At 38.2% G+C, this 10476-nt stretch overlaps 1 protein-coding gene across 1 annotated transcript in view; it reads right to left on the minus strand.

Moving 5' to 3' along the window:
• myo6a (myosin VIa) overlaps positions 1 to 9850 on the minus strand; it is a 71700-nt gene extending 61850 nt beyond the window's left edge. Inside the window, exon 1 of the mRNA XM_016237576.1 lies at positions 9789 to 9850. The gene's annotated coding sequence lies outside the window, so the exon portion shown is untranslated. The remainder of the gene's footprint in view (positions 1 to 9788) is intronic.
• Between the last annotated feature and the right edge of the window lie 626 nt (positions 9851 to 10476).

Here is a 10476-nt window from a genome sequence, read left to right on the forward strand (position 1 = left end):
TGCCGAGCCGCCACTGCGGCCGATAAGTTTTTATGCTTGGCTGATGTGTTCGAGGCGGGACTTTTATTTTGACGACGCTGAAAGCAGCAGCGCCAGAGCACACAGTGCTCACATTCTTCCTCTTGTTTACTGTCATTGTTAACAGTTTATATCCTGCATGATCGTGTGTTCTCTGCGTGATGAATTGAATGCTTTAAAACTTTAAACTCGTGATTTCAAATTATGCTGCGCTTCATGCATTTGCCCACTGCCATATTCATGTCGTTTTCACTGTGTGCTGTGTGTAAAATGAGTGTTACCTTGGCTTTATTTGAAAAATATGATTCCCAATGCACACAAACTTCCAAGAATACCGAGTGCCCTGTTGGTTACAGTGTTTACTTCCTTTTTTATTATATTTTTATTAAATATTTGTGAAAAATACTGTGTCATCTAAAGTATAAGTATGTTTATTTTACACATTTATTTTTTAATCCATTGTCAACTGATTTCAAATTTCTTAAATATTAATTAAAATGAAAAACTAATTATATCGGCTTTATATCGGCCACCCTGCTTTCCAAGATATCGGCATCGGCAGTCAAAAAAAACAATATCGGTCGACCACTAATCTTCACTGTCACATGATCCTTCAGAAATCATTCTAAACTGAATTTAACATATTTAAAAAAAATGTTGTATGGCTTGCCCCAAAAACTACTACTACTACTACTACTACATGCTTGGCAAACTACATGCGAAAGAGATATTTGTTTATTATCAACCAAAAGTAAAATGTACATATGTAAATGTCAATGTATTAGACAATAAGGAGCATTTGTTTTTAGCATCTTTTTTTTTTTAAATGCTGCTTGAATCAGCAAGATGACTGCAGGAGAACTAGAGATGAGCATTTTAGTTTTAGTCTAACTCAGAACTCAGATGGGAACAGTTTCATCTGTGCTGTTTTAAAGGTTTACAGTATGTGCATCTCCATCAGATGGATGTCTTTAGCGGTTTTGTCAGTGTCTTGTATAGTCATTATTACAGGCCTGTTACAAAACTCAAAAAGCACAAGACAGTAAAATAAAATAAAAACACAAAGCACCATGTTTTGACATTATATAAAAACTTACTCACAAACTAAATGAAATAACAGAAAAAAAAATACAACAAGAAAGTGCTCACTAACCTAATGAAATTATCACAAGAAATCATGTCATCTTATTGGTTTAACTACTTTACATCACCTCAAGGTCAAAAAAGCAACATCAAGCACATCAATGGCTCATCTGCTGGAAAAAAAATGGTATGTATGCTTGTTTTACATTACATATGTTAAGATTTTTAATAGATTAAAAATAGATTTTTAATTTTTAAAAATAGAAACAAGTTGTTTTAGCCAATATTTATGTCTCCAAAAATTGGCCATTTTTTCCATTAACATTTTCCATCAGTCACACCTTTATTCTTCCATTTAGAAATTTTGAACATCATTTTTATTATCACTACTAAGCATTGAAAACGATACTGTGTGATTGTTTGTGAACACTTGCACTGTGTAACTGTAAACTGCATCTGACACAGTTGTGTACATGTTGTGGTATTGTTTCATGTTTGCACTGTAAATCATAACTGATTAGATCAATTATTGCCCCGGAATACTAGTGTGTGGTTCCTGTAAAGAGCATTACAGTGCACTAAACCAGATTTACTGTGTACTAATACTGATTAAACATCGGATTATATAAATGAACGTTAAAAAGTTAATTTACATTCATGGTACACCACATGAATTATGAATACAGCTTAAGTGAAAAAAAGTTAATTTGTTAGGGTTAGTTACTTAGTTAAAAAACATTACAAAGTGTCACCAATAAATTCAACCATCTGTTTTTAATTTTTAAACAATAACATCACTCTCTCCTGTGCCAAGACGGACATCTAAAACAACTAATAACTCATCTATTCATGATTCTAACATGATCATGATAATCTGACAGTAGTTCAACAAACTGACTCAGATGAAAGATAAAAACGTGCCTCAAGACCTGAGAGGGAAAGCAAGGGAAGAATCTGCTGCTCTGAAACGAACATTTCAGCAGCAGTTTGAGTTTGAGTTATTTCACTGCAGGCCCACTCTTCCTCACAGCACACAAATCTGGATTGTTGAAAGCGAGCTGGCAGAGACTGAGAGCTCACTGTCACAGCGCATGAGATCATGAGAGGACTCTGTGTCCACCGCACAATAAAGAAGTCCAGCAAATGTTTAGTACTTATCCCATCAAAGTCAACAAACTGCTTCTGACAAAAAGTTGACTGAAACTGAAATATTATACAAAACTATAACATTACAATTTATTACATTAAAAATGAGTTGGCACAATAGTGGCTGAATGGAATTTCAGTTGCCAGCAGTTGTCCAATAGCTGCACAGGAGCCTGAAGTATATTTCTCCAACAAACTAACTATACATTTTAGAAGAACACTGTAAAAAAAAAAAATCCATAAAATTTACGGTAAAAAAACGGCAGCTATGGATGCCGGAATTTTACCGTAAAAAATACGGTAGCAACGTTTTAGGTTTTACGGTTTTAACTTAAATTTACAGTTAAATACCGTAATTTCATTAACTGATATAATGTATACCAACATATTGAAGTACTGTAATCTGTTTTGTACCTTTGTAATACACTGATAACCACCAAATGCAGGAGGTGATGAGAAAGTCACATGATGAACCAAAGCCCATCACAAGCAGCTTTTAAATAATAACATAAATAGAAAGTGCACAGCATCATTCACACAAACACCATCACGGTAACACACATGAAACTGAAATAATGCAATAAACATTCATTTAACAACATTCCAACAATACTACAGTGAGACTCAAAGTTACGCCTTCTTTCTTTGCGTGAACATTTGGGCGGCGTTATGCAAATCTTCCCACATAGTGATGTAGACATGTGGGGGCGTGTTAGAACGAGCCGTTTTAGGTAGGAGTGGTTGACTCTTAACTTTTATAAAGAATATCTCTTTGGATTTGAGACTTTAGTCTTTGCAACTTTACAGATCTTCTTTATGCACCAAGAGCTTGTAACACTCCAAAGAGAAAGGAAAAATTTAAATCGCATCATATGACCCCTTTAATTAATTATCAATCGATTGTTTGAGAGAGAGAGAGAGAGAGAGAGATGACAGTTGTGTGTAGCTGCGTCTGCGTGTCTTTCTGTACAAACAATTACTTCAAAAACAGCGATTTTATTACCTCGTTGCTGAGGAAAATAATGTAGCAATGTAGTATCTAGGCTATTTTATTAATAAAAATCACGGGGAAGCGTTGACAACAAGTTTATGTGTGTGTGTGCGGCACAATCAGCGATCTCTGACCTCTCTCTCTCTCTGTGTGTGTGTGTGTGTGTGTGTGAGAGATGCGTGTTGGTTAGTGTGCATCAATTAAAGCAGTGCATTAAAGGTGCAATAGGTGATTGTCTTCAGAAAAAAATGTTGTTATGCTGGTTGAAAGTCTCTTCACATCCCCATAGCAATCATTAAGTTAAGTGGTCTAAATGTATTTGTCTGTATTTAGATATTCTGTGGAAGGCGTAGGATCAAGAAATGTTCGTCCAATCAAAACGCTTGGTCCGAGCGTTTTAATTGGCTTTCCTACCTGCCTGTCAACATATGTATTAGCATACCTCTGCGCACCGGGTTCGCGCAGACAGGATACGTCATCAGCGCGTTCACGCACGCTGTGCAGACAGAGCGAGAATGGCAGCCCGAATCAACAACCCGATCTTCCTTCCTAGTATTGTAGTACTTTTAAAGATTTCTCACCGGTGAATGACACATGATGTAGCCCAGCGGTTAATCCAGTCCTCACGCCAGCTCGTTAGAAGTGAGCTACGTGCATGAACTGTTTTACGATTGATATGATCCCTACACAGTGTTCATTGCTCCCTACTCCCTGAGCCGGGGAAATCCGTTGAAGTTTACTTCACTTCGGAAAATGGGCTGGAATTGGGAGTAGGGTTTTTATTTATTCATTTTAGTGTTTTTCTCCTAAGAAAGGTAAAGAAAACTCTTATTTTGCCTATTTTTCAGTAACTCTATTAACCTCTGAACTAAACTTTATAGTATAATATAATACTTTTAATATATGTACACACAACATAACTCTTAGAAGTGGAGTTCTGTGATTTATTGTTATTATATAATATTATAGTGCTGGGCGGTATGACCAAAAATGTATATCACGGTATTTGTCAAAATGATACCAGTTTCACGGTACATGACAGTATTTTTTTTTGTCATGCATGAGCGGGTGTTAACTATATTTTCTACTGATTGAGAGGAAATACTGCAGTATATTGACTTAGAATGCCCTATTTTACTGTCATGATGAGTGAATATTGTCAAAAAATACCACACTAAATAGTGACTAAACACAACCCCTTTTAATACATGTTAACCAGGAGTCACTCTCATTTATAATCACAGCATCGTCTGATAAAATCAACATGCATCTACACTAAAGAGCGGCTATGCGGTTGTTTTGGCTAGATTACTTTTTTGTCTCATGCAGCGCACTGTCTGCGTCTGAGTAACTAACAATAAAAAACAACAAACAAAAAAGTGCATGTGATATTAACAGACGAACTACGCTCATATTTATAATTCCTAACAATCAGTAAGTGACAGGTGCTTGGAAACGCTGTTTTGTACTCATTTATTGAGGAGTCGCTGCGGTGCTTCTCTGCCGCTCACTGCACAGAACAGACGCCGAGAGAGGCGACACTTCTCCGGGAAAGCCAGACCTCGCGTTCGCGGGACAGCACTGGAGAAATCTTCCAACTGAACCATAGCTAAGCTTTATCCAGAAAAGTCTCTAGGTTTGTCAGTATGAATATTCTATGGAAAAAGCCGCTTAAAGGGTCTGAAAGTTGCTAAATCTAGTGTTAAAGTCGCGCTGGTGTGTGTGAGAGAGACGCGGGAGCTGATGGCAGCGGGCGCTGGATATTTGTGGAGGTCAGTGTGGATATTGTGGATGAGTTCTTCTGTGTCATTACGTTCTATTAGTTCTACAGCTTTCACGCTTAGTAACACACACAGCTGTTCCCTCACCACAGTGCAACAGTGAAAAGGGACTTCTTTCAAACAGTGTCGCTTTCCGAACGTTGTTTAAGCGACATACACCGGTATTGCGGTATTTTAAAAATTCATATCATAACAAAAATAAACACCGGTATTCAGTATGAACCGGTATAACGCCCAGCACTATTATATTATATTATATATTTTCGTTTTTCAGCTAAGAACTGTAATGAAAAAACTTTTTTTTTGCATATTTTTCAACATGTGAACAAATTATATTATATTATATTATAATTTTAAGAATGGTAAAGAAAAATTAAAAAAAATTCAGTAACTATTAATATTAGAACAACTTTATAATAAATATATAATAACTTACAAATAGGGTTTTGTGATTTTGAATTTACATCATATTACATTAATTTAAAAAACATTAATATGTGCAGCATATTTGCATATTTTCCAGTAACTGCATTATCAGAACCGCTTTAGTACTCGATTATCAAACATGCCGTGATAGAGTCAGACTGAACACAAAGCACTGCAGGGTGTCACACATATGAAGGCTGGCCCAGGTGCAGTCAGCTGTAACCCGCACAATGACAACAGAGCAGGTGGAGCTCATTACACTCAACACAATACACAACTTTATTCAACTTTCTAGCTGCTTCCATATTAGTTCAATCTGAGCTGAAATATTCAGTGATTTTCACGCCGGCTTAAAGATTGACTATTTACCATGATGCGATCACAGGTCAAACTCTCAGACTAGTGTAAAAGACCTGACCATGGTGTGACCGCACTGGTAAAAAAGTTAATCAGTGGCAGAGGTTTCTAAATCACAAGATACACGCGTGACAGACAAGCTATTCTTAAAATAAGTGTGCTAGATTTTTGACAAAGAATGGTTAATGATTTTATTTCTTTACATAGACTATAGAATATTAAGTTCTACTAATCATCAAGAGTTTGAAGTGCCAAAACCTGTTTCCCAGCAGAAAGGTCACATATGCAACCGGTCTGTTCATCCACACACACAAGCCTGATGAGACCTACACAAACACTGCTGTCATTTCTGTCTAAGGTGAACCTGTTCCAGTTAATCATACAGTAAAAGTCCCCAAGCTGTGAATGGGTCATATAATGCGATTTCAATTTGTCCTTTCTCTTTGGAGTGTTACAAGCTGTTGGTGCATAAAGAAGATCTGTAAAGTTGCAAAGACTAAAGTCTCAAATCCAAAGAGATATTCTTTATAAAAGTTAAGAGTCAGTCACGCCCTCCTAAAACGGCTCGTTCTAACACGCCCCCCCACCATAGGCATAGCTTGACGTTTGAGCTTGGGGGGGCCAAACCGAACCGGTGAATTTGGTCAGACGTACTTTTAAACACATTTTAGTTTTGCTATAGTAAATCTACATATTCACATTCACATACATTGCCCACGAATTACAGCTGTGCTTCTATTTTGCCACATTAAACTTAGCAATAAACACGTTTAAAATGCACAATAAACATGTCTGTCAAAACGATCTTAAAGGAGGCTTTTATTAAGCAAATCAAGGAGTGAATTACTCATCCACTGTTTTAATATGATTCCCAATGCACACAAACTTCCCAGAATAATGAGTGCTCTGTTGGTTACAGTTTTCTTCCTTTTTAATTATATTTTTATTAAATATTTATTTATTTGTGGAAAATACTTTGTCACCCAAAGTATAAGTATGTTTATTTTACAAATTAAATTTTTAATCCATTTTCAAATTATTTAAAATTTCTTAAATATTAATTAAAATAAATGCAATTATATCGGCTTTATATCGGCCACCCTGCTTTCCTAGATATCGGCATCGGCTGTCAAAAAAAACAATATCGGTCGACCACTAATAAAAAGTCATAATTACCTTGATTTACTTTTTTTCAGTGGCAGAAATGTAAAAATTTGGTTTTTAGACTATATGGAAAAAGTATTGGGACTCACCACTTAATTATTGAATTCAGGTGTTTAAATTAGACCCATTGCCAATTGTATACATTTGTGAAGAAAAATGGGTTGTTTTGAAAAGCTCAGTGAATTCAAGCATATTACTGTGAGTCCGGTCGTGAAATTTCCTCCCTGCTAGATATTCCATGGAAAGTGGAAGCATTTAGGAACAGCAGCAAACTGTAGAAGTGGAGACCACATAAAATCACAGAGTGGGTCACTGAGTGCCAAGGTGTATAGTACATAAAAGCTGCCAACACTGAAGAGTTACAAACTTCCACTGGCATTAATATCAGCACAAAAACTGTGCGGCTAGAGCTTCATGGAATAGGTTTTAATGGCCAAGCAGCTGCATGCAAGCTTCTCATCAACAAGAACAATGCCAGATGGAGTGTAAAGCACGTCGACACTGGACTCTGGAGCAGTGGAAACCTGTTCTGTTGAGTCACGCTTCTCTGTTTGACAGCCTGATGGGTGAATCCGGGTTCGGTGGACACCGGGAGAACATTACCTGACTGACTGCATTGTGCCGACTGTAAAGTTTTGTGAAGCATATCAAGACATTCTGGACAACGCTATGCTTCCAACTTTGTGGGAAAAGTTTGGAGAAAGCCCTTTTTTATTCCAGCATGACTGTGTCTCAGAGCACAGAGCAAGGTCCATAAAGACATGGTTGGATGAGTTTGGTGTGGAAGAACTTGACACACAGAGCCCTGACTTCAACCCCATCCAAAACCATTGAGATGAACTGGAACAGAGATTGCAAACCCGGCTTTCTCGTCCAGCATCAGTGCTTGACCTCACAAATGCTCTGCTGGATGAATGGGCAAAAATCCCCACAGAAACACTACACAGTCTTGTGGAAAGCCAAGTAGTGGAAGCCATTACAACTGCAAAATGGTGTTCGACCCCATATTAATGTCTATGTATTTAGAATGCGATGTCATTAAAGTCCCTGTTGGTTTCATGGTCAGGTGTCCCAATACTTTTGTCCATACAGTGTATGTTACTGTTGTTAGGGAAAGTAAATTTACATCTGTACCCCAAGTTCAGTGCATTTCCAAGAGACAAAACATGTCTGTAGTACGTCTATTATGTCTTAAAATGCTGCCTATGCAGGCAGTCAACAAATTTTGCAACACATCCACTCTTTAGCATAAGACATAAGAAACCAGTGCAGTAAGACGAATGGAAAAATAAGAAAAGAAAAAAACATCTCAGTTTGTACTAACCCTGAGGCATCAGTAAAGGTGTGTACAATGATGTACAGACGTACAAAAGCTTGTCATAAAAATTTGCCACTCTGTAGGACAGCAGCCACCAATGGGGAGTTGCTATGGCTATCTTCTACCTAGAGTGCATATATTTGAATGCTGTCAAAGACGAATAATGAATGTCAATAGTACAGAGGACAAGGTAATATCATAGTAGCAGAGGTCCCATAACCCTTGGACAAGTGGTACACTTGTGGGTCAATGATGCATTAAGAATGTCCACAAATGAATGAATGAATGAATGAATGAATGAATGAATGACAGCTAAGGGGGTTTTAGGCACTCCGCTCCGCATCGTGCCTAACCACGCCCCTTGGCTGTTATAAATTCACTGTAAACCATGGCTTCTAGGGGCTTATTGCTTTGTTAGCCCTTCAAATATGTAGAACCAACACAACACAGTTCATATGTGAAACTTTCCCAGGTAATTACAGGCCTACAGATTAAATTATGGCACAAATGACAGATATACAGAGTTCTGACATGAAACGCTAGATGGCGCAGTCCGACAGGTCTAACGCCTCCGATACCGATTCCGATACCTAGGGTTCGGTATTGGCCGATACCGATACCTCGGTACTTGCTCTGCCGCAGCAGCAGCAGCAGCGTAGCAGATCTATTCCGCCAAGATCAAATACATTAACATTGTCATGTACATTACCATGCCAATCCCTCGGAGAGTTGTCATGACAGAAATGTCTTTAAAGTGCAAGTGAAGTGAGTCATGACTCCCTGGCAGCCGCACCTGTAGGTGTGTCACTGTGGTCAGACCGTTTCTCTCACACACACACAGTTTGTGTGTGTCCTTCTCATATTCCTTTCATTATAATGGACAAGCAGAGCATAACAACATATCTGCTTTCTTTCAGCTGTTCCCAAATGATCTATTCCACACACACTGACAGATATGTGACAGTCAAACCTAAGGGACGCAGAACATGTAAAAGTTCCCAAGGAGCAAAGGGCATTCACAACTTCATGTGACACAGCAGGAGCAATTCACGGTTAAGACGACCTTACTTGACCTACGACGCATTCGGGCTTTTATGAACATTCAAGAGAATAAAATAGAATAAAAAACAATACAATGTCTGGAAGTGAAAGTTTGCTTTGGGTTGACCATTTGAATTCCTTACACAAGCACAGCACCAACATTTGCAAGGTAAATGAGCTCCGAGTGAGCAGGACATATGATGTATCTCTAAAGTAAGGGCCTAAAAAAGATGCAGTGATGCCTTGACCGTCAGCAGCTGGTCCCAGAGGTGTGACAGAGGCACAGCACAGAAGACACTCGTGCTGGGATGGGTTCCTGTGTTTTGCTTCGCAATACTATACCTGGGCTGTTTTTCTCTGTCAAAACTAGCAGTTATACAATTCCCGCTTGCTTCCAAGGAACCCCAAACCCTCGCATCCCACTTAAAAGCGCAAGCGAGCATCACGCGCAGCTGAAACTCACCTCCGTCGCTCTCCGCGCGTGCAGTCCGTCGGGGAAGAGTGCAGGCTTTCACATGAGCTCCGTCCCGGTGTCCCGGATGTTGCTCCTCTGTGACGTCACGCGACGGCCCCCGCGGTGTGGGCTTCAGCGTCCTCCGCGAGCAAAACAAGCACACTGCATTTTCTGATTAACTCACATTACAATTATGTATAATAGTAGGGCTTTTTTTAATGCCTTGTTTGAAAGTTGAAATGAATGGAAAACAGTGCACTCTAGTGTTTTCCAATTGAAAAAAATAAAGTGCACGCAATTGTTACTAGTTTTTATTTTTTGCACACATTACTTACACACATTTTCACAACTTTGCCTGTTTTTTCTTTTCTACACTTTTCACACAAATCCAAGAATTGCACACAGTTTGTCTTACGTTTGCCAAAATAGTATATTTTTGGATATCATATACACAGTTATTCAAAACCTAAAGCTCTTCTTTCATGAGCTGCTGTGTACGATACTTGTGCTTCTGCTGTTTGAGGGTCAGCTTTCAGAAATTGTGCGACAAGTAAAGATTTTGTGTGTAAGCAGTTGGAAAAAAAAACTGTAATAAATTGGGTGCAATTGATATTGCATGTAAATGAAAATAAATATTATAAACAAAACATCCAAAGTAACAACCCTTACGAAAAATAAGTTTATTCAAGTGTGCTAT

Source organism: Sinocyclocheilus grahami, unplaced genomic scaffold, assembly GCF_001515645.1.
Source record: "Sinocyclocheilus grahami isolate Dianchi unplaced genomic scaffold, SAMN03320097.WGS_v1.1 scaffold519.1, whole genome shotgun sequence".
Taxonomy (NCBI): domain Eukaryota; kingdom Metazoa; phylum Chordata; class Actinopteri; order Cypriniformes; family Cyprinidae; genus Sinocyclocheilus; species Sinocyclocheilus grahami.